Here is a 6,497-nt window from a genome sequence, read left to right as displayed (position 1 = left end):
GTTCTGAAGGTGATGTGGTGGTTAGGGAATGGTTCTGAAGGTGATGTGGTGGTTAGGGACTGGTTCTGAAGCTGATGTGGTGGTTAGGGACTGGTTCTGAAGGTGATGTGGTGGTTAGGGACTGGTTCTGAAGGTGATGTGGGGGCAGCACATGAAATGCCACTTGCTTGCCAAATGCTGTGTCTGTTGCATTTTCAAACAGCAGAACTGGTGAATAAACCAACCCAGTGCAGCTGATTATGGAATAATTGTTCAATATGGATCAAAAAGCACGGCCCTCAGAAAAGTGCTGCTCCTCAGGCACCACTGCTGGTCTCTGGCAGCCTTAACTGAGGAAGGAAGGGGCTCTAATTGCTCTGCAGACAGGGCTTCAGTGAAATGGATTTTAACTTTTCAAAATCAATCGGTAGAATCAACCTACAGTGAAGTCTTTTACTGATTAAATATCACTTCAACCTCCTTTGAGGACAAAATATTTACCTCTTTAACTGCTCAAACTCTTAAGGAGAGACCTCCAGGGGACAGCAGAGAGGGGGAAGAACATCTTAATTTTCTTGGTGTTTGAAGAGATAATCCTATCCCACCTCCTTTGCTCCTGGCTCTCCAGAGTATATTCTGATTAAAAAGCTCATCCTTCCAGATCCTTCCAGATTTGTTCAGATCATTAGGAAGAACATTAATTGATGCTTTTTTTGTGCTTTGTGGGCTGCTGGGGTGATGTTTGCAAGCAGCTGTAGGCACAGAGGAGTTCATGGCAGTGTGAGAAGTGCTGCCTTGTGATACATGAGCATGAGTATTCTCATTCTTCTTCTGCAGTGCCATTCTTTATTTTGCAGAAAATAAAGCTTAGAGAAAACAGGTTTTTCTCCAGGGCCATGTCACCAAAGGCCAGACTAGAGCCTGTCTTTCCTTACCCTTTCTGCCTCGCTGTGCAATTTCTGTCACCACAATGAAGGACTGCCAGGTGCTGTGTGATGCACAGAACCAGGACCTAAGACCTCTTCTGTACACATCTTGTTTCCATCCTGAAATGTAAAAGCAAGGAAAGCTTCCTGGCAGCACCATGAGAGAAAAATCTGCTTTAGCAGAGCAGAAAACTTTCCTGGGGGGCTGGCTACAAACTTCCAGCTTCTGGGTGGTGCAAAAAGCTTCATGCAAACCCATTTGTAGTTGCAGCCTGTGAGGATTCTGCCAAAACCGAAGGTAGATCTCAAACCAGATGTTCTGCCTGTCATATATTGTAAAAAGAGAGCAATAAAATGCAATTGGTGACATCATCCTTTGGGATTTTACCATTCAAAATAAAGAGCTTCACTCAGGGTTATCACCTTGCTCTTGAAAGCAGAGACTCTGAACAATTTATTTAATTGAAATGTAAGTTTCTGCCACTTCACGTGCTGGTAGATGAGTTGTGGGCTTGGAACAGGGCCTGTGTTTGCACCAGCAGGAAATTAAAATTGCCAACTACAGGCTGATACTCGGTGCTGGTGACTCAAACTGTGGTGACAATTGAAGCTGTGCTTCAGAAGCAAACTATTAACACTGATTGTGATTTTCCCTGTCAGCAAAGGAGCGTGGCAGTTGCTGAGAAATGGGATCCATTAAGGTTACAGGTTCTTTTTGAGAGACACAATGCAATTTTTTGGGGATAGAAGCCCATGTTAAGTATTTTGAAGTTCTGCAGAGAGCTCTCCACTATTTTTGCACACAGACAGAAGAGCTGGTACCCAACCTGGTCACCACCACTGATGCAGCTGAGAGTGTCATGATCTTAAATCTGCTTAATTTTTTTTTTTTAATTCCCTGATCTTTCTATCTGTGTGCAACTGTGTGTGTGCTGTGCTTGGAATTTAAACAGGTATTTTGGAACTGCTGGTTGGTGTGACGTTTCTGGATATCAGGGTCAAGAAATGTTACATGATCATCAAAGTGGGGGTTTTTGAAGGGAGGAGGCTGTGTTGTGATGGAACAGGAAGGCTTATATTTAATCTTTCACCTCTAGGAAGTATCACAGGAACTGGTGAAAACAACAAAGATTTGCCTAGTTTCTCATTTTACCTACTTTTATGTCTTGGTTTGAACAGACAGGTGTTTGCTAAGGAAGGCAGGAGCCTCCCCTGAAATGGAAAATGGAAACCCCCGCCCTCCAAATTATTATAATTTTGAAATCAAGGGGCTCTCAGGCAAAGATATGGGAATAGGAATAACAGTTCTTTATTAGGAAAATTTAAAAAAATACAAATGCAATAGTACATAAAAGAAAACAAACCACTGCCAGAGTCAGAGCAGGCCCTGTCCCCTGTGTGTCAGGGTGGTGGCACAGTCCCATCCCAGGGGGGCTCAGGGTGGTGGCACAGTCCCATCCCAGGGGGGCTCAGGGTGGTGGCACAGTCCCATCCCAGGGGGGCTCAGGGTGGTGGCACAGTCCCATCCCAGGGGGGCTCAGGGTGGTGGCACAGTCCCATCCCAGGGGGGCTCAGCCCTCCTGCAGTGCCAGCTGTGGCTCTGCTGGAGCAGGGATCCTGCACAAGGGGGGAGTTTTCCTCTGCAGCTCCAGGGCTGCTGGAGATGGGCCTGCTCTCCCTCTGGGAATGCAGGGCAGCAGAAAGCTGCTCCTCTGGGAATGCAGGGGGCAAAGGCTGCTGGGCTGTTCCCAGGGCAGGTTGGATCCAGGTAGGAATGCTTGGCTCCTCCCCTGGGCAGAGCATCTCCCCATGGGATGGTGGAATTTGATCAGCCCTGCAGGGACACTCAGTGGCCATGGACAGCAGAGATCTCCTGGAGGGAGGGTTGGATTGGGAGAGATAAAGGAAACTGCCCAGTGAACAGCAGAGAACTATAGGAATGTGCTTCCTATAGTGTGCCAAAGCTGTCCTTTGTCCCCTTAAAAAGGAAATAAGCCCAGAAGTTTCTCTCCTCAGTCAGGAGAAAAGGCATCTCATGGGACCTGGGGGACTTCAATTCAAACTTAAGGATGGCTAATTGGACAGGAGCCAAAAAGTCCCACCTGGGCAATTTACTAGAAAAAGAAGAGAACAAAAAACTAATGGCTTTTGTGGGGTGTTCTACCTGGGGCAAGAGGGTCTCTTACACCTGGATATTTTTTCTCTGTAAGGAGTTTGTTATTGGGCTTTTTAATAAAAACCTTTTTGTTTCCAACACTGCCACAGAAGCCATGCTGCTGATTTTATGCCTTCTAAGGTAGCTGAGCTATCTTGGGTGTGAAATAGATCTCCAAGAGCTTATCTGAAACATGATTCTCCTTGAGCCAGGTCTCACAATTGCCGCACCTCTGTCAGATGGGAATAGAATACACCCCCCAATAAATCTTGCAACTTCAGGCATTTTATCATGGATCTGATGAGAGGATCAGAGAAAAGTCCCTGTCACCAGCACACTGCAAGGGTGGGGTGCAGGATGGATGTGCTGGGGTAGGAAACCTTCAGGGGGATGAAGAATCGTGCCAGGAGCTTCGCTGGCTGTACCAGAAGTGCAGAGTGTGGGGTGAGTTTGGCAGCTGGAAGAGCAGAGGATGTCAGGACCAGCCAAAAGTGAAAAACTCTCCCTGTGCCCGTGGCTGAAGGGACCAAAGTAATTCTGTGAGTCTGAGGGGTTTGTTTGGATGTGCTGCAGCATGGAATTCCCTGTAGGAATAACTGAAGTGGCACATGGCATCTTCACTCTTTATTGCAACTGGGAATCCTTGGATTGGAAGCCACTGATAATCTCAAATCCCATTCTCCCTCTGACCTCATGGACTATTTTTTATGAACATTTTCTTTTTTAAAAGCTGAAAGAGTCAAAATGACTCCTGGTGTTCCTGTGCCAGGCAGTGAAATTCCTGGGAAATGGGTTAAATTGTCTCTGTGCTGATCAGAAAAAGAATGACTGAAGACAGAAATTATAGTGCAACCACATTGGTTTTAATCAGATTTTTATTAAGTGGAAGAGGAGATTTAACAGTTTGGTTCTCACGAGAAATCTTGTTTAGTTTATTTTCAATTCACACTTCAGACTGGCCTGGATTGGCCTTTTTTCTGTGTATCAGCTTTTATCACAGTGACAGGATCAATAAGGGAAGGAAATTTGGTACATGCCACGGCTTGTCTCTGTGCATCAATGCCCAAAAGTAAAAAAAAAACCAAACAAAACTGTCTAGAGATTTTTGCATTCTTCTTTCTAAATAGCAAATTTGAAAGCTTCTGAAAATCACTTTAAAAATTCACCAGAATCTGGTGAATTTTCATTCATTTTCAGTGAAGAAATGTTTCCTCAGAAAAATAAAAGTGTTTTTGCAGGAACACAGATTTCTACCTGATCTTCCCATGGGAATTCTACTCAGGAATTAGTTGGGACAAAATCATTTTCACGTGGTGAAATTTCTTTATCACTATCAAGATGTCATGATATTGAGACCAATATTTCAAAAGAAAACTCTCCTTAGGAAAACTTGAAGAAAAAATATTTTATTCTGCTATATTTTAATCTGCTGCCTATCCAGTAGACCCAGAAGAAGTTGACAAAAATACAGTCTGAAAGTCTGTACTTTTGGCCAGTCCAAATTTAAAGGGGAATTTTCACAAGAAGAATGTGCAGCAGTGACATTTAAAATCGTCAGAAATTGAAAGCAAATCCTGAGGATTGTCAGCAACATCCAATGGTCAGAGGCAGCTGTTTGCCTTTGCTACTCTTTACATTGTAATAAATACACATCAAATATTAGTGAGTGTCCCTGCTGTGTTTTCATGGGATACCATCAAGATGAAATCCTCTGTCTGGCCAGAGAGAGGAATTATAAACACTAAAGGCAATGAGCAGTTGTAGCTGAAATTCTGCTTTTCTGAGTGCTTGGAGGTTTGTGTACAGAGCCCATGGGATTTGCCAGCTTTGCTTTTCACCCTGAGGACACCGTGGTGGCCTTCACCCACTGCAGAGCTGTCCCCTCCTCCTTTGGTTCCTTTGCTTTCAATTCAGCTGCTTTCCTCTCCTCCTCTGGTTTTGGACAGCTGTTTGGGGAGCAAACATCTTTTAAAAATGAATCCATCCTGGCAGGATGTAGCAGGGAAGCCAGCAGGAGTTACCTGGCTCAGCACTTGGCTCCTGCATTAAATTCACTCCAGAGCTGGAGGAGAAATGCTCCATCCCTTTGTGCAGAAAACCCCAGCTCCTCTGGGTGCTGTGCTGGTGCTTTTCTCCTGGAAAACTTCAGTTCAGGCTCTGGGTGAATACCAAGGAGCCTGGTTTAGGGTGGGACAGAGCCAAGCAGCAGCACTGAGATGTGGGAATGCACCTGTAAAGTGCCCTGAACTCCCTTTGCAAATTCCTCATCCAAGGCAACATCTATTTTTTTCTCTTTTTTTTTCTTTTTTTTTTCCTTTCCAGCAAGTCGTGATTCCCCTTAACTCCCCCTGTTGCTACTGACACTGATGCATATCATGGTTGCTGTATAAATGTTCATTTTATCATAATGAGGCAGCAAACTCCCACATTTCCCTGGTGCCTGAGCTGCTTTCAGTGTAATTTTTAGTATAAAAATATCTACTAGAGGGTATGGAGAGGTATCAACAATTTTTTTTTTCCTGTTCTTTTAAGTTTGCAGATGATCCAGCACAGCCTGTATTTTATTGTTGCTGACAGTCCCACTATGACTAAATACAAACTTAAATTTACAGCTGGAATGAAGGGATGAGGAATGGAGGGGAAAGATTTTCCAGCGAGAAGTGTTGCAAAATAGAAATTTGTGTGTTCTGGAAGAAGCTCAGAGATTCTGATTCATAAAAAGGAAGAATTTAAAATAAATAAAGAAGAAATTATGAAAGAATTTCCTCTGGCAGCAGATGCTCCCAGCTGCTGGCAAGGGCAGGAAGCAGCACACCCAGGACTGATGACTTGTTGCCACAATTTTCACTTTCTCTGTCTGAAGCTACCCAGGCTTGCAGCCCAGAAGAAAAAGAACCAGAACGTCCAATATCAAAGTGTTCTGGCCATTAATTGTGAATTTCCTCCCTGAAATAAGGCATTCTCACAATGGCCAGGAAAATTGGTCCATTTCAGTCTTTTCTCATAAGAAAATTAACTCCTTGTGGTCATTTGCTCTCATATATCAGCCTTTCTGACAGTTCCCCTGGTTAATTTTGAGGGCCTTGGCCAAATTCAGCTGAAGCAAACAAAGATTTCAGAAATTCAAGGTTGTAAATACAAACAGCAGTTGAGGATTATAGGATCCGATATGGGATCTAATTATAGGAGCAGTTATAGGATCTGGGGAGGGGGAAAGGTGTGAGTCCAGGATTTCAGTTCTCTTGCAGGTACCTACAAAGGTGGAGCTGGTATGAATTCCCCCAGCTGTGGGAGAACTTCAGGAGGAATTTGCTGCAGCAGAAGGCACAAAAATAGAGACTCATTCACCTTTGGATTCTCTGGTGTGGAGTAAGGAGAGCCCTGACTCAGGAGCTGCAAGTCCAGAGCAAAAGGAAAACCCCATCCCTGGAAGGGCT

At 44.3% G+C, this 6,497-nt stretch overlaps 1 long non-coding RNA gene across 1 annotated transcript in view; it reads left to right on the top strand.

Annotated features, from left to right (window-relative positions):
- The first annotated feature begins 2,312 nt into the window (after positions 1-2,312).
- The window catches only part of LOC127060241 (uncharacterized), a 181,822-nt gene continuing 177,637 nt past the window's right edge, over positions 2,313-6,497 (top strand). The window contains exon 1 of the long non-coding RNA XR_007779035.1: positions 2,313-2,673. This is a non-coding gene — a long non-coding RNA (uncharacterized LOC127060241). The remainder of the gene's footprint in view (positions 2,674-6,497) is intronic.

The sequence above is a fragment of the Serinus canaria genome, chromosome 18 (genome assembly GCF_022539315.1).
Source record: "Serinus canaria isolate serCan28SL12 chromosome 18, serCan2020, whole genome shotgun sequence".
In the NCBI taxonomy this organism is placed as follows: Eukaryota; Metazoa; Chordata; class Aves; order Passeriformes; family Fringillidae; genus Serinus; species Serinus canaria.
Note: the sequence above shows the minus strand (reverse complement) of the source record. Positions and strands in the feature narration are given on the sequence as shown.